The sequence below is a fragment of the Triturus cristatus genome, chromosome 10 (assembly GCF_964204655.1).
Source record: "Triturus cristatus chromosome 10, aTriCri1.1, whole genome shotgun sequence".
NCBI classification, from domain to species: Eukaryota; Metazoa; Chordata; class Amphibia; order Caudata; family Salamandridae; genus Triturus; species Triturus cristatus.
The window spans coordinates 1,182,620,925-1,182,648,659 of record NC_140593.1 but is presented as its reverse complement, the minus strand read 5'-3'; positions in this window follow the sequence as shown (position 1 = coordinate 1,182,648,659).

The following is a 27,735-nucleotide window of genomic DNA, read 5'->3' as shown; positions in this document are numbered from 1 at the left end:
ACATCTTTTCCCCCTTCAGGGCCATAGGTGGGCACAGAGGGATCTCTGTGTCTGGTTAAACGGAGCCACCAACAGGCAAAGAGAGAAGAAAGGAACTTTGTGTACTTTATTCAACTTGTGAAGGATCTCCAAGGGCTTGCGAAAAGAGCTTGCCTCTTGCTGAAGTCTCAGGAACAACAGACTTCACCCACCAGCTCCCCAAAGAGTTCTTTGGAAGTGCCTGCTGTTTTGTGAGGCTTTCTGAGGGACTGCGTGTCGCAAGGAGCTGTAAGCGTGACTGCCGCTGTCACTTAACAATGAGAAAGCGCCTCGCATCGCCGGAGAGGAGGATTGACGTTGCAGCAGACGCTGCCGCATCACCGGGAAGCGTATTGCAGGGCCTGTCCCAGCCCAGAAGTACCGTTGAGTCATCGCAGGGTCCCTGAAGTGCCTCGCATCGCCTTAGAAGAGGATTGACGTCACATCAGATGCCACCATATCACCGGGAAGCGTGTCGCAGGGCCTGTCCTGGCTCGTATCATTGCCGAAGCATCTCGCATTACTGGAGAAGAGGATCGACATCGCATCAGACTCCGCCGCATCACCTGGAAGCGTGTTGCAGGACCATGGCGGCTCACATCATTGTCGAAGCGTCTCGCCTCACCGGAGAAGAGGATCGACATCACAGCAGATGCCACCGCATCACCGAGAAGCGTGTCGCAGGGCTTGTCATGGTCCACATCGTGTCGCATCAAGAAAAGACTCCATCTTTGTTTCATTGCACCGGATCTTCATCGCATCACGGCGTTGCTTGCCACGTCTCCACGGAAGCGCAGTAAGAAACCGACACAGCACCTCCCCTCGCAGAGAAGAACCGACACATCCCCTACGCAGCAGTAGGGACCCGACGCATCACCGTTCTTGCATGTAAGGAACCGACGCATCACTTTCCCTGCGACACTTTCGTTGTATTGGGTTATGCATCTTAAGGTACATTGAACTCAATGTGTCGCATTTTAACATCTAAAGAGAACTAAGCTAATTCTACCAATTTAATTACAGTATTGTGGATTTTTATCGTTTGTGGTCTTGTGATAAGTCTATATAAAGAATACTTATTTTTGATATAAAACTTTTGTGGTGTCCATCGGTAGTGTTGTCACTTGATTTCTGTATGTGTTCACAAATGCTTTACACACTGCCTCTGAGATAAGCCTGTCTGCTCGTGCCAAGCTACCAAGGGGGTGAGCAGGGGTTATTTTAGGAGTTTACCCCCTTACCATGACTAGACGCAAGGGTCCCTATTTGTCAAAGGTATGTACCTCTGCCAACTGGAGAGCCCCAAATCTAACACATGTAATACCCTTATACGGCATAATCTGACGATGCATAAATGAGTAAAGTGCATTTACAGTTTCGTAGTCCTTATTTTCAAAGTTCAAGATTTATTTGATTTGGTTTAGACTTCAATTGAAATCAACAAATACATAATTAAATAGGGTAAAACAATTATATCAATCCGACATTAAAAGAATAAAAAAAACTTTTAAAGACTTTTAGACAGATTGTAGAAAGCAAATTAATCAGACAACGATTTACAAAACTCAATTAAACTTTGCGCAGAGCAAAAATTGTGTCTAAAACATATAGGTGTTATATATAGGCCTGGGCGAAAATTTCGTTCCGTTCGCGGAAATTGCGATAATTTGACATTTTCGCGTTCCGCGGAGAGCGCGAAAATGTCAAAATTTCCGGTTTCCGCAGCTTGGTGATAATTTGTTTCTTGCTCGCGCTGTAAATTAATACATTCTCGCGCGCGCGCGATCGCCTTACCTGAATCCCTGCGTTCGCCGACAAGTTTTCTTGATCCGGTCGCGTTCTCCATGAGATGTTGTATTGTTTTTAGCCATTTGCGCTGTCTCGCGACAGTTCGCGCCCGCAGTGACGTCATGCGTCGCGCGATCACGTCTTTCTTCTCGCGATCATGCACCGCGAGACAACTCAAAACAAGATGGCCGCGCCCGCAAGCAACCACATGGGTAAGTTGGCGACCCGCAACCATGCAGAAAATCTCGCGAACATGCCGGAAAAAAACTTCCGCATCTTCGCGATATTTCCGCTTGTTTGCGATAATTTTAAACATTTTCGCGATAATTTGCGAAAGTTAATTTCGCAAATTCCGCCCACCCCTAGTTATATACCAGCGCCGGGCCACTACAAAAATCGGATTTGGACAAACTAACAGCATATGTATAAAGTCATGCACTCCTCCTTTACATAAATCACAAATTTTTGTGGTGCTTTCCGATTTATCCCATTTAAAAGTATGGGTCTTTAGTGGAAGAATCCCCAAACTCATTAAAATTATGGTGCGCAGGACCCTGTGTTCTAAAGAAAAGCGTATATATTGTTGCAGAGTTTGGCATTCTAGACTATCTATGAGGTGTGCAAAGTATTTGAGCTACGAACAATCTTCTATGCCCAGATCATACCTTATTCTTGGAGTCAGGTTCTTTATGAAAAGCTTCAAGTGTGCGGGAGTCCAAGATTTCAAAAGTGCTATTATGCAACAGGACTGGGTTAATGCAATACTAAAATTCTAGTTAAAAGTATGATGCGAGGACTCATGCACCTTAACGACCCTAGGTCTGCAAGTAAAAGATGATGGGCGAAGGGAAGCATATTTGTTGTGGCTTTTGCGTAGGCACTAACTAAGGATAACTCGAAGCGTATTGCTTGGACAGGCACAGACTGGTTAACTCTTAACAGTGCACGTAATAAAATCCCTTCTCTTACATTTAATGGATGCCAAGCCTTAATCAAAATATATTCTAAGGCATATGTTAAAATTGGTGGCATTTTTGAATGAAAGACCTCGAGCAAGGCTGAAAAGTGTCTATTCCCAGAGGAAGAGTAAAATCTCTGTAGTGCTCCGCCATGAGCATCAGCCTAAGAAACGATGTACTGAAAATGGGAGGAATTTTGTAATGTCTGAGTAAAGATTCACCCCAAATAAGTATATTCTTTAGGGATCGCCAAGGGCTTATCGTCTAATGTCCAATTAAAGTGGAGATATTGCTTTCGCCCTCTAAAGGGAACGACTTTTGTCTTTAGGAATGTTTGGAATAAGGAAATGTTCTTTAGCAAAATGATTTCAAGCATTTAAGTTTCTTTGTAGGCATACATTAAAATGTGTATGTCACTAGAGCTGTTTTTGGCGGTAAATTATTAATTATTGGAAAACACTCTGGGAGGTCACTTATATGAAAGGAAAATAAAATTGGAGTAAAAACACAGCCTTGCTTTAATCCATTTTTCATAGGGATTAATCCCGTTATTCCATTTTCTCCTCCCATCATGTTGCAGAGTGTAATGATATAATTATAGTGAGTAGATCGTTAGGTATTCCAAGCTTCACTAACTTAGTCCAGAGTGTTGGCCTATCTACGCGATCAAAGGCAGTGGTAAAATCTAGGCCTGGGCTAAAATTTCGTTCCGGTCGCGGAAATTGCGATAATTTGACATTTTCGCGTTCCGCGGAAAGCGCGAAAAAGTTAAAATATCCGCATTCCGCAGCTTAGCGATAATTTGTTTCTTGCTCGCGCTGTAAAATAATACATTCTCGCGCGCGCACGATCGCCTTACCTGAATTCCCACGTTCTCCATGATATGTTGTATTGTTTTTAGCCATTTGCGCTGTCTCGCGACAGTTCGCACCCGTAGTGACCTCATGCGTCGCGCAATCACGTCTTTCTTCTCGCGATCATGTACCGCGAGACAACTGAAAACAAGATGGCCACGCCCGCGAGCAACCACATGGGTAAGTTGGCGAGCCGCGACCATGCAGAAAATCTCGCGAACGGACGGGAAAAAAACTTCCGCATCTTCGCGATATTTCCACGTGTTTACGGAGATTTGCGATAATTTGCGAAAGTGACTTTCACAAATTCCGCCCACCCCTAGTAAAATCGACAAAAACACAGTATACATAGTGAAGTGACCTGGTTCCATAGGTTGATGTGACACAGCAGACGTAGCCAGGATAGATCTTTAGTATATTTATTAAGTTAATTAAGTCCATAGAATAGCCCCACCAGGAGCAGCCTGCTAGCTGCTCAGCCCATCCTCTCCTAACTGTCTCTCACCACACCAACATTCCAGTCACGTCATCATTCCACATGGAACACTCACACTGGCTGAGCAGCTAATTACAAGGTACAAGAGAACAGTTACCTTTATATGAAGATACTACAATATCTCCCTTCTTTCCAATTGACAATCAAACAAGGAATACTAAAAGTACATAGCAACTAGACACAAAGCATAAACAAGAGATAAATAGTCCAAATCCCAGGGGTAAGATGAATAACACATACCACAAAAGGGAACCAGACCATAAAAGGGAAGAAAAAGGACAAGAAAAGGATGGAAAAATAAGAATGAACTACCACCATCCTCCTCTTATAATAGGAAACAAAAGAGAACATTAAACCCACACACTATCACCAACCTCCTCCTTCAATGAGACACAAAAACGATAAACTACCAAACAGAGATTGGAAAAACACCACATGAGATACATAAGAAAGAAAACACAGAGAATCACAATAGAGAACAACAGCAAATACTCTAAAATTGTAGAAACATACAGGAAGAATCACTCCCAAACAAATACACAATGGGTGGACGTCACCCATTACTAACACGTAGGCGGGACTAACACCCCCTAAATACGAAGTATATGGGACTAACACCCATTACCAATAACCTAGGTGGGACTAACACCCCCTAAACACGAAGTATATGGGACTAACACCCCCTAAACACGAAATATATGGGACTAAAACCCATAAACAGTTACGTAGGTGGGACTAATACCCCCCTAAAAACTGAGTAAATAGGACTAACACCCATTACTACTGACATAGGTGGGACAACACCCCCTAAACACCAAGAATATGGGAATAATACCCATTAAGAATGACCTAGGTGGGACTAACACCCCCTATAGCCCAACAAATGAGTCACAACATGACTAACAGACAGAAAAATGACACCCATTACTAATAACGTATAGAATGACCAATGTGCAGCCTAACGCAAAAACAAACACACTAGTGGACCAAAGTGCAGCACCAAACAGAACAACGGCACAAGCAAGAATGATCATATTAGCGCTTAAAAAAAAACTCTAGCACATGACTAACGTGAAACAAGCGCCGGTGAGCGATCTCTCACCCGAATAGTGAGACACAAAGTACACTCTAATCCTTAAATGATTAAAACCATAGCATGTTAAATGACCATAGTCATAGGTGTGCCTGTCACCGTGAAAATAGACAGGCGTGCAACAGTTCATGGTGACAATCCAAAGACACTGTAAGTTGACAAATATAAGCACTTGGAACTAACCAACTTGGAGTCATAGTCTTGAGCAAGTGATCTCACGCACCTGAAATCGTCCTCCACAAGCATATCGTAGATCAACCTGTGCTGTAGAAACAGTCCGGTGCTGTTAATTAACCCCGGGCGTAGCACTACGCTTCGCCCACGTAGTGTACGTAGCGCTGCCTGCTTCGCACTTTCCGAAGTAGGCGAAGCAGGGCAGCGCTACGCACACGCCGAGGGCGAAGCGTAGCTGCCTGCCACCCGCCACCCACCTCCCGCCTGCCCTCCTTTTAATAATATCAGCAATGAAAAATAAATTAAAGTAAAGCGACTTACCGTAAGCGCGGCGTCTCCGGGGCTCCCTCTTTCTCGTTTCTAATTTCTTCTGGCAAATGCGCATGCGCGGACACCCGCGCATGCGCATTTCTTGCGAGAAATGCGCATGCGCGGGCGTCCGCGCATGCGCATTTGTCAGAAGAGATTAGAAACGAAGAAGAGGGAGCCCCGGAGACGCCGCGCTTACGGTAAGTCGCTTTACTTTAATTTATTTTACATTGCTGATATTATTTAAAAGGAGGGCGGGCGGGAGGTGGGTGGCACGTAGTGGGGCTACGCGAAGCACGTAGTGTGCGTAGATTTGGGCACACTACGTGCTGCTTCACGTAGCCCCACTACGCCCACTACGCCCACCCTTACTGTTAATGCTGGTCCAACTGCCTTACTCTTCAACTGATAAAAGACTTGTCTCCACACACAGCGTTCCTGAAGACAATGTGGCTCAACCCCGAGAAACTTTATTGACAATGCCATGCACGTAAGGAAAAAAAAACCGTGGTTGGCAAAATGACAATAAGCACGTAATGGCTTGTAAATTAATACCATCCTGTAAAGAAGTTGCAAACCGCAAGATGGCGGCACGTACAGGAAACGCAATGCCGAGTGGTTCACGGCGCGCTCCTGCACCAAAACGTCCTTAGGCAGCATGGAAAACCGGGACGAATAGAAAACGTCATGGGAGACTCCGGTGCTGTTCCGCGTGACAACAAGCACAAGGTGAGGTGCGCGAGCGTTTTTTTTTTAAAAACGAAGCACAACTGTCATTTTTTTAACTTGCCACGAAGTACCAATAAAAACACCACTAGATACAAATTTTAACATACTGTTTCTTCACCTTTCAAAAAATTATGTCCGCATACCCAACGGTGCAGCGCTGGTAAGAGAAACATTACAAATGTCACGAATCCAAAGCTAAAAAAACACAAGTAAATCTGACACCAGTCCAGCGCCAGCCCGTGAGAACACACAAAGTTAGTCACACATCGAACATCTCCCTGTAAAACAGAGAAGAAAACTCCACATCCTTAAGGCCACAAATCACCTCTTGTGACGCTCTTCGACACACGGACTGTGGGACTCCTCTTCACTGCAGCCCTTCTGGTCACGCACGCTGAGGACCCCTCTTTGAAGTAGCACATCTGGCATTTGCCTCTGCAAAGACAAGAGCTCTGACACGCTGTAGCTCCTCTTCTTGACCGGGAACCTCCTCAGCTCACGAAGACGAACAGATGGGCTTTTCACAGGCATAGGTCAGTTGACCACGAACATTGAGGACTTGTTGCACCTCAGGGACACATTAAAACTGCACCTCCCCAGACGCTCTTCCCCACATGGAGAGAAACTTAACACTTGTTACTCCAGTGGAAGGACAGACACCCATTACAATGACCTAGGTGGGACTAACACCCCCTAAACACAAAGAATATGAGAGTAACACCCATTAAGAATGACCTAGGTGGGACTGACACCCCCTAAACACGAAGTATATGGGACTAACACCCATTAACCATAAACTAGGTGGGACTAACACTCCCTAAACTCTAAGTATATGGGACTAACGCCCATAAACAATAACACAGGTGGGACTAACACCCCCTAAACACTAAGTATATGGGACTAACACCCATTACTAATCTAATAGGTGGAAATTTCAGCTAAAAAAAATTAAAGCAAAAAAACATTTAAAAAATATATTATCATGCGTAAAATAACTCATTCCCCTGTAAAATAAGACATTTTGCAAAAAATCTTTAAACATGCACCACAAACTCATATTTCAAAAGGTCAATGGTGGGCCTGTCACCGCAAAGATGAAGGACAGGCGTTCCTAGCAGGAGGACTTGAGGCTCTCCAGACAGTATGCCAGCAAAACTTCGTGACAAAGAACTGTACCAACAAAAAGCATGGACTCACCACGGAAGTACCGGTACAGTCCAGTTTGTTCGGAATGTCCCAAGACCCTTTAAAACCTGCACACACCGTCCATACATAGAATCAGCCAATGCGCCTACTTGTAGAACATTGCAGCGATGTGGAGAGAAACGATCCTCAAACTGCGATGGTGGTGCTGACTTGACAAGGGAATAACTTTATTTAAACATAACACCGTGGCTGGCAGATTACAGCAGGACAACCAGATCCCGCCCCGTAACAGGCAACTGTAGCATCCAACTTCAAGATGGCGGCACGCTGAGCATGCCAGCACAGGATGGCTCATGGCGTGTGCGTGCGCCCACGGTCTTGCACAAAGAGGAATGTGTATGACGAAGACACGAAGGCCAGGTCCGTCACAGACTAAGATAGTCAGAAGTGCAAGAGGTGAGAGCGCGCGCTCACTTTTAAGTTTTTAAATGCTGCGCGACAGTTTCTACCGGCCTCAATGTAGGGAAGACAATATGCTCTAAAGAAAACATTGAACATTACTCACGCTGATGGCCTCTTCTTGCAGCAAGCAGGGAGAGCAGGACATAAAAGTATCATCCGGCCGTGCAACGATACAAAAGCCAGTAGTTACAAGTAAAATGGCATAAGCGGAGTTCCCAGCGGTGGTTTGCTGACACGGCGACACGCTGAATAGCAAACCTCCATCAAATCCCAGGCAAAGAAAATCTTGAGTTTGTACAGAGTCACCAATGAGGATCTTGTACAAATTAAGCCTTTCACCAAATAGAATTACTTCACTCCGCACTGAAGCATAAACACAGTCAGTCACTCAATACCTTGGTACCATAGGCGCAGTATACATTGGTAGTGGCAGCCTTGACATTGGTTGTGGCGTAATGTAGATTAAAACAGTCACGAGTGAGCCTTACTGTCACTAAAAACACTGCACTTCGCACTAAGGCAAAAACAAAGGCAGTCACTAAATACCTTGGTTCAAGTTGCACAAAATCATTGGTTGTGGCACAGTAAACGTTATTGTGGTACTGCAGACATTTGTTGTGGAATAATTTCTTCTCCAAGGTGTAAGCAGGATTCACAGTACCACACAGGGATCTGGGGTTAGCAGCACTCCTCACCAGAAACACCTCTTCCGGTGACAGCTCCCCAAACACTCACTTCACGATCCTCAAGTGGCCCTCAACAGTCCAACACAAAGAGATTGCAGGTACCACTGCTACACGACTGTCACAGGGGGCCAGCAGCCTTCAAAAGACACCAAACTTGGTCGCGGAGACATCCACAAAAAGGCTCTGGGACACAACACCTTGAAGTAGACACAGTGCTGCACTCAGGAACAACTTGCAGCTCCACTCCTCACTCCACCTGGCACACAGAGGTTTGGGCGACCAGTGTTGTGGTCACTGGTGGGGCTCACGTTGCCAGTTTATGAGGAGTTTCTTTTCTTTAAGTCAAATTTCTTCAAGTCACACTAGATCGGTTACAGACCAGTTCAGGTTACACGCACGGTTTCTTTAGTCCAACTCTGTAGTATCTTCATATAAAGGTAACTGTTCTCTTGTACCTTGTAATTAGCTGCTCAGCCAGTGTGAGTGTTCCATGTGGAATGATGACGTGACTGGAATGTTGGTGTGGTGAGAGACAGTTAGGAGAGGATGGGCTGAGCAGCTAGCAGGCTGCTCCTGGTGGGGCTATTCTATGGACTTAATTAACTTAATAAATATACTAAAGATCTATCCCATCCTCGTCGCCAATTGAAGTGACCTGGTTCCATAGGTTGATGTGACACAGCAGACGTAGCTAGGATAGATCTTTAGTATATTTATTAAGTTAATTAAGTCCATAGAATAGCCCACCAGGAGCAGCCTGCTAGCTGCTCAGCCCATCCTCTCCTAACTGTCTCTCACCACACCAACATTCCAGTCACGTCATCATTCCACATGGAACACTCACACTGGCTGAGCAGCTAATTACAAGGTACAAGAGAACAGTTACCTTTATATGAAGATACTACACATAGTTATCTGTTACTATTTGCAGGGCTGCAACATTGTTCGTTGCAGAGTGCTTTGGACGAAAACCCGTCTGGGTCATAGGTATCACTTCTGTAGAAAATGACAAGTCTTTCAGGTGATCCAGAACACACGCTGCAAAGGTCTTCCTAGTACGTCCAATAAGGCTGTCTGTTGATAATTGTTAGGCATCAACCGGGAGCCTTTTTAGGTCTCGCCTACGCAGCGCGAATGAGAAGCATGGGCAAAAAGGCCTTTAGCGATCGCTTCGGCTTTTCAGCCAAAAATGTGCACGCGTTCCATTCCCTTCAATGGTAACGCGTGCACGTCTGGAGATTCACTTGCGAGAGATGGCGCCATACATTAGCAATTATCGCAGCGCCAGCCTCTCCCTACCTCAAGTGAATCGCGCACGGGCCCCCTCCCCCTGCTGCTGCGCGAGGCACTTTTTTTATGCCTTTCGCAGACAAAGTCAAATTTCTAGCAGTATTTTAGCAAATCACAAGTTGATTTCATAAGAGGGCACTAGTCACAAGGTACTAAATTAAATACCTTGGGCAACTTAGTCACAAATCCGGACTAACTCCAACCATGAAGGCTGCACAAACCTGAGATGTGTATAATGGCGCTAAATTAGTAAACCCACAGTACACTGTGCCTTGCCCTGTGTTACCAATCCCATTTCTTTTAATAATGTCAGTTTAAATAACCTTACTGCTTTCACACAGAGCACTCAAGCACATCAGGATATCTGTGAGGAAGCTATCAATTTAGGCAGACTGTTGCAGACCATTTTGGCTAAGGCTTGAAAAAATATATTTTGCATTACATGAACTACAATAAATGTAAATGAGTCGTCGGGAATCCAGTTATAACATTATCCTAGCCATAGAGCACTTCAAACTGCATTGCACCATCACACACAGAGGCACAGGGCCTCACCGTTACAGCATTGATGACTTCACCAATAGGGTAAGGAGCAATACAAACATCATGGTGGCAAGCCTCTACTCACATGACAGTAAGCTCAATTAAATCAAGGTGAGAGAGATAAAGAATACATACAGCCTTAGCTAGCAGCGCTCAAACGATTAACTTTGAGGCTCCCTGAAAAGGGCTGGCCTTTCTAAAGGACAAGAAGCATTACAAAACAAAGCGCATTCCATGAGGTGTTCTCATCTGCACAACACAGACAAATAAAGAAAAGAATGGTTTTATCTGTAGAATGTAAGCGTAGACCTAGCCAAAAGTCAACAGAGTGCTGTACATGGTTGAAGACAAGCATGAATTTAATGAGTAAGAGGAGAGGGTATTGGCGGTTAAAGCTTTGTGATTTAGTGTTCTTTAAAGAGGTGGGTCTTCAAATCTTTACTAAACTGGAGCAGCGTATGGGTGGTCCTGATGGATATGGGGATGTTTGCTACAGATCCTGGGGAGATTTACAGAAAATGCCTGCTCTCTTGTTTCATTTTTTACACTTACTTTGCAGTCCAACGGGGTCCTGGATGCAGGTATGCTGAGATTCACCAGAGATGGTGTGCTTGCCTGCAAGATAAGTGGGGTGCAGGTTGTGAAAGCTTTCTAAATTATTCAGCTGGTTTGAAGACTGTGAGAGTCTGCGGGGGGAGCCACTGGAGTTCAATCAAGAAGCAGGTGATATGATCACATTTGAGGCCATGGATGAGACATTCCATGCCGTGCATAGATTGTCTTGAACAATTTTCTGCTGTTGACTTCACGGATGATGTTGTTATAGTGCTTTGATTTAGCTGATGTGTGAAGCTGTGTGCATATTCTGCAGATGGAGGTCAGTATTAAGAGGTCCTTGGGAGTTCTGTTTTTCATCCATTTTCTTTCCTGTCTGCAGAGGGGTCGTTTATTATCTACAGGGCCTTAAGAGTACCTAGGTGCTGAAAGTTTTTGCTTGAATTTGCATGTAGTAATTTAGACATGGAAGTTCACTTAGCTTACCAAACAAGCATTGGTATAGCCAAAAGGTCTCGCCGTTGGGACCTTATAAGTATTTAATCATGCAGCACAATATCCTTGGTGCAACATCAACTGTTGCATGGCTAAACACTTATAATGTCCCAAAGGTGAGACCTATTGGCTATGCCAATGCTTGTTTTAAGATAGAGACCACAATACTCTCCTGCCATGATTTTGGAATTCTACAGGTGGAAAAAAAGTGGGAGAATAAGGGGGCCAAAAATGTGCTCCAATATTTGGGATTACTTTGAAGGACTTTAATCTGTGTTTTATCTGGACCTATTGCTGCAGATAATCTTGCATCCTTTATATGATGATGTAGTCCTTATTTTCTGTGCTTTCAAGGGCAAAATGGTAGATGATATTTTTATTCTGGTATAGGAAAACGAATTTGTAGAAATTGGGTTGTAAATTGACTGGGGTTTGAGCCCTAGTCAAGCTGCAACCACAATCCTAGTCAGAACAAGAAGCAGGCAAATCCTAAATTAACCTGTGCTCACCCCTCTGGTAGCTTGGTTCAGAGAAGTCAGACTAAACTTAAAGGCAAAATATTTGAGTAACACTTCTAACAGTAAATCAGTAAAAACACGAAACAAAAAGATTCCCACCAGATTAGAAAAACAACTCTTAATGTATTTATCAATTAAATTAAACAAGACCCAAATGAAAAAAATTCAATAAGTAGAACTTGAGATATGGAACGAGCGCTTAAAAGCAATAATCTCTTCATTGGGATACCTGGTCGATTCAGACCAGGACAAAGTCAAAATTTCAACCTACCACGATGGTAAGTGCCTTGATCTGAGGCACCTGAAGTGATGCATTGGAGTCGATTCACGCAGTGATGGTGATGCATCAGTCCTGATCTGCACATCAGTGACGATGCATCGGCTCGGATGAGAGAAGAGCTGCGATGCAGAGATTCATCATTGTCATCAAGGATGCCGTTGAAGGAGATGCAGAGAGCTTGTGCAGTGGTGGATCCAAAGGCAATGCGTTGGAGCCAATCTACACTTCAAGGGTGATGCTTCAGTTCTGGTCACACAACAGGAGCGATGCGCTGGTTCCGATCCACGCAACAATAGAGATGTGCAGGTTCCAGTCCACGCAACAGGAGTGATACACTTGTTCTGATTCATGCAATGGCGCTGATGTGCAGGTTCAGCAGAGGATACGTTGATGTTGTTGAAGCAAGCACCTTAGACCTCACTTCCAAGGGTCCAGGACTAGGTGGCACCACATAAGAGGGCAGACTCACACATGGTAGAGTCCAGGTACAGAAGCAGGTAAGTTGGAAGTCTTTTATATCCCTGAAACTTCACATCAGGAGGCCAGCCAGCTAGCCGTTGAAGTTACTCTGGGATCAAGTGATGCAGGTCCAGCTCTTCTCACCCAGGCAAGGGAACATCAGCTAGCAGGGAAGCACAGCAAAGCTTCAAACATGGCGACCCCCTACCAAGGATGGGTTCCAGCAGCTCATCTGTAGAGGTGATCTCTGAAGGTAGGAGGCCTCAGGCCAAGGGAGCGGAGGTCATAACCTCTGCTGACCTAACAAGCTGCTTGCCTGACTAATTTGCTCTAAATTAGCCCATAAAATGTTTTCAACAACATCACAAGTCTAGTTACCAATCTTTATTCCATAGTTAATACAAACATTGCACGTCACCATGAGCACGATTAGGTGTTGAATTTATTAGAGTAATACAGTAAAATACGAGATTAAAACAGTATCAATTAAAAATAGAAATTATTTCGAAATATTGTCTCCGAAAACTTTACCAAACAGTTTCGTCTGCTTTCAGCACTGACCCTTGTAAGTGTTTATGCGATTAAGCTCAGGCAGCACAAAAATATTGAATTCAAAATGGCTATAGTTAAGGAGCAGCTTTTTATTTTTAAGTTAAAATCTAGGCGAAGCCGCATGCTAGCTGCATGTATGCCGATTAAAACATTCTTGCATCGCCTACCCGTCGGAATGATGGAAGTAAACACAATGGTTATGGAGTCTTTCTTCGATGACATAAGGGTGCAGTTTACCCTGGCTGTAGGGTCTAATAAAGTGCCACGGTGCTTCCGGTTCTGGTCATCCCGAGGCCACAATATTCTCTTTGGTGTAAGGAGGCGCATGCGCAGCTGCTTATTCTTAGCTGTCCTGAGGCTTTACAGGCAGGATACTGTTGGGGCCCCACCATCTGTCCTCATCTGATCTTGCACAATATACAGCGCCTTGGAGCATGGCACTTCAGAGCACTTTACAGAACAACCTTGTATACTTTATGAAGAAGTTCAACGTTATTCAATAAAATCATAGCACACTCCTTCGGATTCTATTTGATTTAAGTAACACCCGTTACAATTAACGGTACTTGTCTCTAATTACCACATTATCCTGCATCTTCTGGACTCCGTAGGTACCATGATCACTATCAAACATAATCTGGATGGGAGTAAATCTAGGACGATGCTCATCGCCCATCCCCTAACATGGGGATGTTTCACCTCCTAATACCAAAGATTATTGCTGTTCCTGAACACGTTTGATCAGTTATGTCAACATCTGGGTTGTTTAAGTCGAAATTGAAGTGCTGAATAAACTGGTCAAATGTCAAAATCCATCAGGAAAGTTGCTGTTGCTGAGGGTAATTGTGAACCCCTGCCAGGGGCTGCTGCACTACACACATCTACAGGACATCATACCATCCCAATGGTCAATCTAGTGCAGGTTATGTAGTTGGAAAGGATAACTGTTGCTCATAAGTGGTTGCTCATTCACATGATCCCACATCAGCTAGAAATACTCCATCCCCAGCTGAGCAAGGAAATATTAGATCACTGGTCACCATGAACCGAACCCCAGAACTAACCAGCTTTGTTTTAGTTGTAATTAATGCCCCTGGTTTAATGAATGGCCAATCTGAATCTCATGAGCATTGAGAAACAAGACACTCTATTGGCTTCAGTGGAAAGTGGAGGCCCATCTTGATCTAGAAAATAAAACTGTTTGTAAGAAGGGTTGGCTAGATATGGAGATCCACCAAGACCAGTCTGTGTGACTGTGTGATAATTGACTTTCATTCACCTCCACTGGTGTTTGCCTTATTTAAAATTTTAGAGTGCGCTGACTATAGGGAAATGCCATTATGGTAGTTTACCTGGGTTTCGTTTACCAACCTTATCATTTCAGTGAACCTAATCAGAATAGTGGGTTTGTTTCTGGGAATATGCGGTTACCAGTTTCAACATTTAACTGTTTTACTCCTTTAAAAGGTATGGACCATTAGTCTGGCTTGGCAAAGATTCCTCTATCAAAACTGTTGCTGCTGTCAATCAAATGTGCCATCAAATCATTTATGGAATGCTTTCTGGATGACTTGGATGGGAGGAGTCCGACCGAGCGAGTACGATGCATCTGGATGCTTCCGGATACGATTCGGTTGGGCTCCCACTTACTTCAATGGGAGCCTCTTTTCAGAGCGCAAACACAGGCTCCCATTGAAAAAAGGGGTCGTTGGGGGAAAAGCGTGCACCCTGTGGCAGGCACCCCATGGTGCTTGCCACACTTTGCATGGCTGAGAAGAGGGGGCCCATGGTTACCCTATGAGCCCGATTTGGAGGGCACTGGGTGAAGGGGCGCCTGCTACGTGCTCCAAAGACCGATTCTGGCTGCCAAGTTGGTCCGGTCAAACCGAAAATTAAAGGCTGTCCGAATCATTCATCGTACTTGCTCGTTTAGAAACCAAGTTCATGGAGCTGCACAAATTGGATCCGAAAGGCTTGTCCTGTCCGAATACCTTCTGGAACCCATTTGGATAGCGCTATCGGTTTTCAGGCATTGTACTTAGTCATTCGTTACTGTGACCGATTCAGTCAGAAACAAGGGCTCCGGATGGGATTCGCAAAACTTGAATCCGATTTGGAGCCCTTTCAAACGACATCGGATTCGAGCCCTTTGTCTTTAAGGTCTGGTAGGGGGAAGGGGGTCTGGTAATCTGGGTGGATACAAAGCTGAGCTGTAATATCAGGAGCCTTAATAGCGACTCCCCTATTGTGCAATCTATACATTTAATGAAAGGACGTAGTCTTTAATGTTATTATTTCCAATGTTTACAATAATAATTTTGATAAAATCGAATCTGAGAACTTATCAACCCTGTTTAAACAGTCAACCACTTACACAAAATGTGAGCCTTAAATATTGCATACAAATGATCAGGTAATTATTGCAGGAGACTTTAATGTTAAAATGGACATGGAGCAGTTTGATGAAGATTACTATACTGATTTGCACTTTAAGATGAACTTTCCAATCACTTCAGGTTGTTTTGACAAGAAGGGGGATACTCTATTTAACTATGTTAATGAGAGAAATCTTGTGGATGTTCATGGACCCATGGTATGTGCCTCCAAGACAATCCCTACATTTATTAGGCAGGGTCACTTGCCTGTAATTGACTATACTTCATTTGAAGTGCTTGTTTAGATAAATATGTTTTTGTTTATGTTAAACCCATGCCTTTTGGTGACCAAATTCCACTTCAGTTGTCACTGAAATGACCTGAGCTTACGTATCTGATCCAGTACCTTTGGAAGTGGAAATCCAAGATGGTGGTCTCAGTTTAAAGTGAGACAAGCTCAATCCTACTGAAATTAAATAGTGTACAGATATCTATTAAGAATGATTTTAAGAACTGTTTGGATTTTAATGAACTCACAGATGACTTAGTTCCTGACATGCTTACTAGTTCAGTAACTCTATGGTAATCAGTAATCAAGGGTTATCCACTGAGTTAAAGAGTAATAGTTGGTGTGATGGTCCATGCTCAAAGGCAAACATAAACCTAGGAGAAGTCCTTCTTAATTTTCCAGGTGATATAATTAAAGTGGCAACCTGTAGGAAACTATACAACGAAGTCCTTTGGGTCAAGAAAAACCTGATAAAATATAAAAATTGGGATGAGATACTCCAGGCTAATAGATTGAAGAACATGAGAACTTTCTAAAACTTAAGAATTCATTTTTTAACCCAAGGAAGAGTTGTAAAATGACCTGACAATTATGCCAGAGGACTGGGTAAAGCTATTTTTGATTGTTTTATGACGATGAGGATCTAGTGCCACTGGATAGTCTAAACATCCAGTGTTCTCTTCAATCAAGCAAGCATTGAAATTAGATTTAGTTAATTGGAAGTTAGAGATGCCATTAATACCAGACTCTCCATCAAGGCTTCCGGCATGCCCAGATGGCATCCCATGCATTTATGTAAACATAATGTCAAGATCTAGGCACCGCTAGTAATTAAGGTGCTGAATGCTGGCTGTGCTTTGGGGAGTCTGGATTTCTGGATGCAATCAATTATTGTCTCATTATTTGAAAAGGGCAACAGAGGAGACCCTCATTGTTATTACCCACTCTCGCTGATTGATGCTGTTTCAAAGATAGCTGGCAGGCTTATAATGGAATGCATCACCACTTAGGTAGAGGAGAAGGTAGTACTATCTGAAGCTGAGTGTGGCTTTAGATACAGTGTGGGCAATGTTGAATAGTGCCGTAACCTTCATCTTTTACTCCAGAAGTATACTATTATTCATTATACTCACTGTATTTGGCATTTATGGACCTCAGTTTCACCTCTGATTGTGTCAACAGGCTGAAGTTGTGGTCCATACTTGCCAATATCCTTTTCACAATATTTACACTGTGACCTGATGGCAAAAGCTAGATTGAACACCAAAGGAAACTGTACAAATTGATTTAAGTTACCTCAAGGAGTCAGACAGGGGTTTGTTGTAGCTCTGATTGTATTTATTCTATATAAAAATGATTTAGAATGTCACTTAGCATATGGCTATAGAGATGCACCCCAAATCAGTGGACTTCTCTTGCCAATTATATTATACGCATATGACCCCATTTTATTGGGTAGGATAGCCAATGCTCTTAACAAGCTTCTTGATGAATTTGTCTCTTACAATGACAAAATAGCGGTTACCAAACCTTAAAAAGACATTTATCATAGAGTATGGACATAAAGTGTCAAAGTGTAGAGATTTTATGATAAAGAGTTATCAACTTGAAAAGATTAAGTCCTTCCCTTAGTTAGGCCTGGCATTCGACAGTCATTTATCATGGAAGGAGATGTGAAGAAGCAAAAAGAGATTCTTTGTCCACTTCTTTTTAGTCATCCTTAATTGTGTACCAAAACAGGGAAAACATATTCCATCTATGCGTGCTTTATATCAGTTGAAATGTGTTTCTCTTGCTTACCTAGAAGGAGGGATCTGGGGCTATGAAGACTCAGGTCTCCTGCAGGTGAAAGAAAACAATTTTTACAGATATCTTTTGTCTGTTACCCAGTCTCGTTCACAATTTTCTTGTCATGAAGAGGTAGGGATGCCCTATCTGATAGATAGACTCCAACTTGCACCCCTCATATTTTGGATTTCTATCTGGTTCTAATCTGTGTGCATTCTAGAACAGACTAATTGTTTAAGGTCTGTTGAGTATGGAGGAGCATGGAAAGTCTAAGTGGATCAGATCCATTAAATCTTTATGTATCACTTTAGCGAAATCTGATTTGTTTAATTCACCAGCGTTATTAAATAACTAGGCTAAGCCATGGGGAAAAGAAGCTATCCTACAATTAAGGACGCAGGAAAGAGAAAATCATGAGCTCACCAAACCACAAAATGGTCAAATCTCATCTAATGGTAAAAATGTCTTGTACCTTAGAACTGTATCTGTCAAACGGGTATGACACTTGTAACCTGTATTTGTTGACAGAGTTCTGGTTTGGGATACAGCACTATTATTTGTACTTCCCTCTGGGCCGAAGTTCTAAGGATATTCTCTGATCTTGTGACAATGTATCAAGCCAATGTACTACACACTTTATATTTTTCTGTGAATTTTATACGGAACCAAGAAGAAAGCATCTTATTCCTATTTTATTAAGGGCAAACTTTATGCAATGTAGATCGGCATTACTATATCTAAAGATGTTTGACTGCTCTTAGGTCTGTATTTCGGTGAGTTGAATTTTATCTCTTGCTATTAGTATTTGGGAAAAAAAATATTTCCCTAAATTATAATCTCTGATGTGCACTGAAACATCTTAATTGTAAGTTCTTGTAAGGTTGCTGAAGGGTCCAATGATCAAACATCTATTTATTTATTGAAGTTAATGTTCATTGTAATAGCATACATTTTATAGGTAGTTTGTAATTAATTTTTTTTATGCTATCTTATGTCTACACCTTTAGGAATTTATAACCAATTAAAGATAGTGACGGTGATTTTAGTCACAGCATAAACTATAAAAAACTGCAAATGTTTCCCATAAGTTTCACAATTCACCAATATTTCATTGGATGCTAAACGACTAGGTCAGTGGACATCCAGGAAAACAATGCTACACCTAGCACATCAAATGCTATATTGACATCATTTACATTTGAGGACCACCACAGACCATGTTATTCGCCTCTGATCTGAAATCAGTACTGTGACAATTTGCAACCTCTTCTTAAAGAAAGACTCAATCAATGTAATGGTCATTTCTCCATTATCCACGTCTGCAAGTAAGGTAAGAAGACTGTCTTGATCAATAGTAATAATGACGGTAGAAAGGCCTAATGGGACAAAGCCCCCAACACCTTTGTCATCCAACTCTCTAGAAAGGTTGGTAAAGACTGAAATTACCATCATCTTAGTGCTTTGTTTAGGTTAGGAAGCTGCCTTGAAATAATCCATTTTGGATTTAGTTTTATTATCCCATACAGAGGCCTCCAGGAGCATACAAGTGAGGCCAAACCAGAGCCACTCCATGTGCTGCCAATTAACTATTATCCATCAGTGAATCCTTAAATATTTTAAAATAAAACTGGAAAAGGTGCAAAACTTCTCTTAAACAACTCACTGACGCGTAAACAAAATATTATACATTTCAAAAAAGTACGCAGCTCTTTACAAAGTACTCATTAACCAAACTTGTTAACGAAAGTGACCCTATACATATAGTCAGTGATTTTGGGGTTCCTTCCCCCTTGTGTCTCTTGGAAGAAATTGAACATTTTAAATATATCACGTTCACTGGAGAACTAGGGGCTTACATAAGATAACTGCACACCAAGGTAGTATTTATTGATGCTATTCACACACATCGATAAATTTCCCATTAAATAATTTTGCAAATTTGCAGAATGGGCTGTCTAACCAAGGCAATCCCAGCTACCAAAAACATTCAAACACCTCATTCATCCTCACACTGCTGTAGAAGATAGCCAGAATATCAGTTAAAAAGCGTATACACACATCAATAAAAGTGACAGGAAGGTTAAAAAGAAGAGTCTATCAGGTTCTACAAAGAGCCCGCTTGGGGCAAGTGACGGCATCAAAGGATGGTTTATCCAGCGAATCGCTGACAACCCACCTTATGAGTAGTCTATCTGCTTCCCAATATCCTGGTAATTCTGTTGTTTCTTGACCAATAAACCCATAGGGACATCGCAGGTGCCACAGACCACAAGTAGTTTGTTCTCAAATATAACTCCCTTCCACAAGAAACTGCAAAAAATGGAACACTCTGCGTGGGAACAAATTCTAGGGTTTAAGTATAACCAGCTGAAAAGATGTACTCATGAAGCAATATCATAAACATGGACATTGCCGCATTACCCTTTGTGATACCTGCAGGTCCAAGCCTTTCAAAACGCGCCTCTGTCCATGAGGAGTATTGAAAGAAGACCGCTTCAGAGCCCATTGTACCTCTATGAAAATGTTTTTAAATGTTACTTTAATATGTTGTTTGCTGCTCTATGTACATCCAGTAGAAATGGATATAGCTGAGAGTGAAGCGTGTCTTGCAAATGGCGGTATCACACATGCTGCCGCCTTTCCTGCTGTTGTCACAGCTAGCTTCCACAAACAGAAAATTGTGGCCGGATAAGTGGGTGATTGATCCTATAGCAGCACGTTAAAACAAAATGGGAAATACAACAAAGTGATAGATGGAACGCTTGAATTAATATCAGTCACTTGCTGCATTCCAGTCCATCATTTTTCACCCACCATGCCACTCTAGACAAAGGTCTGCATTATGCAAATCAGTACCGATATTGATCATCATAGGAACAGTTCATCCCAAACTGCCCGAAGAGTCACCCTCAAGAAGGGACCAAAAACACCAGCAGGACAGTTTTGACCTACTTAGGTCTCTTTAGTGAGGTGTGGTTAGAGTCCTAAGGCACAGTGAGCATGGACCCATGCTTGGGCATACCTGTTGCACTTAGGAGGGAAATTGCAACCGCAACAAGGTGATGGATGGAATGCTTGAATTAATCTCAACCATTGGCAATTGCTCAGTCCGCATTCCAGTGCATCAATTTTTATAAACCAAAATGTGGGCGCTTGCCAAACTCTTACATGACACTTTTTGAGTTTTATAAAAAACAAATCTTGTGGCGACAGCAAAAAGCCATGTAAGAACAGCTGAGAATGTGGGAATGTATATTTCCGTAGGGACTGAAACATATGAAACATATGAAAATGCTCCATTCTTTTGGGTCTGCATATTTTATTAAAAATATTCCGGGTAGGGTTTTAGTTGTGGTGAAGCAAACATTTCAGTGTGTGATATTTATCATTGTTAAATATATATGTGTACATAACACACATGTTCAGCTTACTGGTGTGGTAGTTTGTGGACATACAGGGTTTGTCACAGCAAACTGGACTGAGATCCTTAAACTCATCTCACATCTCTCAGTAAACAGGTGCCAGATGGTGAGTAGGACAGAAAGGTTTTTAACACAACATCCTGACTGCTCCGCTGTCCAACGAAGTGTGCAGTACAACTCTACCATAGTTTAAGAATAACAAGAACTCTCACCTTGTGAAATTAAAGTTATCAAATGTAGCAAGTATTGTACCAGGTCTGTGCAACTTACCAAGAAGTGAACGGTTCCCTGGTGGCACAACAAGGCTTTATTACTTTGGAGCAAGAACACTCTTACAGGCTTCTCCCCACGGCTGACAAGGCACTTGTAATATTCACAAGAGATAGGTCTGACAAAAAGAGAAAATATCACATCCACAGTGATAACACTGAATCTTATATAGAAAACCTCTGATGCTGCTCTAGGCTGAGAAATTCCATGGGGGCATTAGACAAGGCTCACATGGAGTAAGAAGATTTGCTGTTGCCAATTCTAGGTTTTTGAAATCAACTTAATTGTGTTGCCTTTTAACAAGATCCCATGGGTTTGTAGGGCACTTTTCCAGTGGTAAAACAGAGATGGGACACGGAAAATATGAGTCTTAAAGGTTATAATACACAGTCAAAAAAAAAACAAAAAAAAATTTGCTTTTTTCGATTTTGTTGTAAAAAATCATAAAAGCACATATTTCATACTACAATAAATAAAAACATTAAAAAGTTTTATATAATAAGATATAGCATCGTCATATATTTACATATATAACATATTCAACAAAAATCGAAATACACATCCCTATCACTATGCATTGTAAATGCTAAAATTAGAAAGGGGTAATCAGTTAATTCTCATAAAAAAGTCAAATTTCAAACGCTGCAGCCTAGGTTGCCCCTGCCCCCATGGTATTCCTCAATCCTACTGATAATCTCAAATAGGAGGAGACCGCTTTTACCACAAGAGCTGTTTCTAATTGCTTCAGTTTACAATATGCTGCTCTGCAACTCCTAATAACCCATTTTATAAGGATCGGCTTCAAAAACCTTTTCCTCGCAATCTCATAGAATTTACAAAATAGAATGCTGTGAATGTTAGACTGAAAGGCTAAATCATCACAGGGGCACTTCACTAGTGATTTGGACCAATCATTACAATTGGGAAATGTTAACAGTCGAAAAAAAGTGCCAACCCGGAACCTGGTCAACAACATCCTCAAAAAAGGACTAGGTTCTGACAATAAATACGGTTGAATACCTACATGAAAAATCAATAAACGGTTTTCCAGGGTTGTGCATTTATCCTTTTCAGCGAGCCTCCTTTTATCCTGTAAAAATTCCAAGATCATTTTTTTAAGTGTGCGTTTTGGGACCGTTTCTAGGCAAATTGGGTTTTCAAAATATTCTTTATGCCCTATATCCGATGCCATGGTTTTTTATGTAATGTAACCACTTAATATTTGCAGCTCCGTCTAAAGCTAAGCAGTCAGAAACTACATCTCTGCTTAAGGATGTTTCTGGTGTTACCCAAATTTTATGCCATAAGAGCAGTGGGGAAGATTTAATCGTATCATCAATAAAAGGTATCCCAAGTTCACTATGGCTGAAATAAGTAGACATGGATTTGGGGGCTGCCAACAAATAACGAATAAAATCATTTTCAGTTCGTTGTATCTGATCTGCTTTGACAATCCCCCAAAGTCCTGCCCCATAGGTGCCGGTAGGAATACATTTTGCTTTATAAATTTGTACAAGCTCCTTGACTGGTCGGCCACCTAATTTCCTGGAGAAATTTAACAGAGCACTGTTGGCCCTACTAAAGGCCAATTTTCTGGCAAACACTGCCCCTTTCCAATTCCCTCTGCTATCAAAATTAACTCCTAGATAGCAGAAGCTGTCAGTATTTTTAATCTTATCTCTTTTCAGCAAAATTGCCTTACTATGTTTTCTAGAGGTGCTACATGTCATAGAATATGTTTTAGAGACGTTAATTACTAGTCCACGAGTGTTCATATAGTCTGAGAATTCGACCACCGCCCTTTGTAGGCCAATAAAGGTACGTGACATTATTACTGCGTCGTCCGCATACAGAAGAATGGGGATGGATGTTCTGCCAACAGCGGGGTAATCGAACTGAAAGTCCCTAAGATGTTGTCCCACGCTATTAATATATAGGGTGAAGAGGAAGGGTGCTAAAATGCACCCTTGTCTAACTCCTCTCTTTATGTTAAATTTATCAGAACAAGCCCCCCCTCTCCCGTAACTTACCCTGGCCCCCGCATCCCTATATAATTCTCTAATAAATAGAAGGATCTGTTGGTCTACACCCATGTCACTAAGCGTCTTCCATAACATAGAATGATCTACACAGTCAAAAATTGGCAAAAGGTTTGATTGATTTGTACTGAAGACATCTTCTTTGAAAGAGGCCAACGTTTGTCTTCACACAATGCACAATAGATCTTTCTCCTATTAGGCCCCGCCCCCATGTGCAGACAGGATGAATTACACTCCAAAACTCCAGAGTACAACTGCAAGGTAATTTTGTCCACAAACTCCTATCAGTGTATGTAACAGCGGCTTCTCCAAAATAGCGGATCAGTGTCGTATTCCGCCAGCTGCCTCAAAACATCAAGAAAGGAAAAATGTACTACAATAAACACATTTTATTATTGTTTTATTTTTCCGTTCCTCCAGAGTATTTGGGAATGGGGCCATAGGGAGAGAGAGGACAGGTTGCAGAAGGAGTGGTAAGTGCACTGTGATCAGTGCTCATGGCGGATTGGTGGGCTGTCTCAGGCGTGTCACAGTGAAATCGCATAGATTTCACTGCAACACTTCTTCTAGCTTTTCTGCTGGAGAACTCCAACCCGGCATACATTATACCTGATGCAGGTATAATGTAGCGCAGGGCTTCACAAAGTGATGCACCTGTTTACATGCATCACTTTGTAACTATGGCACAATGTGGTGCATTTTTTACGCTGCTGCAGTGTCACAAAAAGTGATGCAACGCGGCACAAAGGGCTCATATATAAGCCCCTTGGTTGTTTTTTGCAAGTACACATTTGCACATTTGATGAAGCCAAATGCCATCACTCACAGGGCAGTAGAGCCAATTGCTGGTGAGCTAAAACATTGGCCAATGTTAAATGCCATCATGGATGAAGAAGGGACGAAGAAGGATGTGACAGACATTCAAACATATAAAAGGATGAAGACAGCTGACCCAAATCCACACTGTGTATGTACATGTCTGAGACTGATGTTTATGATTTTTAAATTAAAAGAGCTAATAGGAAAAAGCACTATAATACACATGTAGCTTAATGTTACATATGAAATTACAAATATGTACAACGCAAAAACTATTTTTCTGTAGACGTACACAACCTCTGGCCAATCAGACTCTGCAGGAATCAACAGTAACACGTGGGGTGTGCTAAAGCTCCTCTTTAGTTGTACTTCTTAAAGCTCTCTTACTATTGATCACAGAAGGACAAGAAACAGCCACACTGTGAAGCCAGACCTAACAAGTCTTAGTTATTTAACAGCTTTCTTCAAACTAAATGCCTTATTACGAGTTTGGCCCATCATTAGCCCACAGTTCTGGCGATGTTTAGACCTCCATATTATGAGTTGACCATGGTACCAGTATTGTGACTGCAGGGATCTTGCGGTGGTGGTGTGTATTTTTCTAAATGTATCGATGCCTTTGTGAACATTTCAACTGCATGTGTCGAATGTACACGTATGCATGGTACATGTTGAAAAATACAATCTACCCATTGCCGGGGTCAGGCTCATATGTGGGCAGTCCTGGCAAAAAGGTATATGGTACAAAAAGACTCACTTGTAGATCGCCGCAAACAGGGTTGTAATCCAAGGGGTAAAGATGCTCTTAAGGGGGGACCTGAAGAAAGGGATCCACATCAAACTCTAACTGGAAGAACAAGAAAGGATTCAGTAAGCACCCCAAATCCTTAGTTTCTGACACATTGAAGAAGGTGGTCATACTGCGGCGGTCTGCTTGTCGGATAGCCAACTCGTAATATGGACGTGGTGGAGATCCTCAGTACCACCCTAAGGGCAGCTACCTTTCCCCAACTGTGAGGACTGTGGTAACCGGTCTGCTGATAGTTTCTGTGGTTCAGCCACAGTCTTCGGAAACACAATCTGCCCAACTCGTAATACAGTAGTCAGATCGCTGAGGTTGCCGTGGCTGTACTGTCAACGCCGTTACAGAGCTCCACAGACCACCAAACTCGTAATAACGACCTAAATTATGTCAAGTTTAATCACATAAATAGCCTGAAATTCCCTCATTTATACTTTGATCCTCTCCAGCGTTGGATTTTTACAGAAAAGGTTCCCACTGAAATAGACAGAGCACTTTAAGTGATACTGTTCAATGATGGCTGGCCTCACATGCCATGATATTATGGAGTGCCGGCTACAAAGTGAGGCTTGTTTTTGGAAAACCAAAAAAAAATTGGTGTCCCTGAAGCTCTGGTGTGTCCTACCCATTGCATGAGATTCAATGTTGGCTTCTTACTGCCAGCGTAATCTTCTGATGCCATTTCAACATGTGGACCTTTGGCTGTGCATAGTTTTTCTCCCACATTAAAATGAGGCGAAGGCACCAAAGGCTGGAGGAATAGGCCATGTGCAGATTTTTACCAGACACACGCACTCACCTGACTCTCAATGATACCGAGCATTTAATGGGTGATATTTACCATTTCGAACACACTCTAAAGAGAGAAATAAGCATTTGGGAACAGGGCTGCTAAAATACAGGACTAGTTAATACAAAATTGCTGATTCTAGTGTAACTGAATTTCCCACCTATACCACATAATTTTTCCTAGAAACTATAATACCTTGTGCAGAATGAAATAGAGGCTCTAGGACTCCCTGCTCATAGGCCGGGGCTTTGGGTTGCACGTGTTTCCTGTTACCAATCTTAAGATCACAAACAACTTTCCTCACTCCTCCACTGAGAGGAAAAGAAAACGAGCCACTCCATGGCTGGCAATTGCTTTGAAAACTAATATAACATATTGTAATACCTCTTGTATCTCAGAGGCAAAGGTATAATGACAAGATTGCTAGAGGGTGAACTTTTGGGAGGATAAAGCAGTGGTAGAAGTTACTAAACAACCATCCTGCTGCCTAAAAATTAGTAAATACTTGAAGGCAGAAGGCATTGGGAGTGGAAAGTTACATTTGCATTGCGCAATATACAGTGTTTGAGAGAACTGTTTGCTAAGGTTTTTTTATATTAAGATTGCATTACATTTCTAGCCACAGACTTCTCTTTGGTGAGGAAGATGGGACCACCGATGGCTTAAATTTGTGGTGGTCCTCGTCTGTATTCTGCTGTGTGTGCAAGTGTGCAAATTCACTGAAGTAATACTACTAATGAAAGATTCTTGAGGCAGGGCTGAGCTTAGCTCAAGATTGGTGGTTGACTCAGGAACTCTGTCTTGCTCCTTTATACTGCAACATCACTGACAAGGGCATAGCTTGGTCAGCAAGATTGTGGGGGGAGGTGAAGATCCGTGCATTCCTAAGCTGAAGATCAAAATCTCCAGCCCTCAGAAAACATAGAAACACCCATTACTTATCCTGGAATAATTGGGTTATTATTTTTGTATTTGTGAGATGCTGCTGGATTTTATGCAGCCCCTACAATACAAAAAATAAGGGTGGCTTGATCCTCATGAACTATTTTGTAAAATGTTCATATGTACGATTCTGTGACAGAATTTTGTAAGTGCTGTATTTACCAGAGAAGCGTATCTGGTTGAGATTGTGACCAATTGTAAATCTGGCTCACATGTTGAATGTTGTCCACCTAACATTCGCAAATTAGTCATGCCACTTGTCAATCCTATTCTGAACAAGCTGATGAATTCCTCCTTGGAATCAGCCATAGTACACAGGAGTTGGAAACAGGCCCTTCTGCTCCCCTTGCAAAAGAACCCTAATGCTGACCCCAGGTGCTCTGTAACTTCAGATCAATCTCTCTCTCTTACTTTCATTAGCAAAAATATTGGACAAACCATCTCCTTCATGATATGTAATCTTGCTTCAGGGCAGTGTATACCACAAAGACTACCTTGTTGGAGGTCTCTGAATTCATAAAGGTCAATCTTGATCAGAATGCTGTGGCAATGGTAGTCCATTTGGAAATATCTTCAGTAGTCAATACGATCTACTACCCTATTCTTTAGAATAGGCTGAAGAGGATTGGAGTTCAAAGACAAGCGTTCGCTTGGCTCAAATCATATCTTAAAGGCAGTTCCCAAGTGGTATATCTCTTCCCTGTTACCTCTGCCTTGAAGACACTTGATTGTGGGGTACCTCAGGGCTCAGGCTTGAGTTCTCCCTGGAGCCTTAGGTAAACCTTGTGAAATC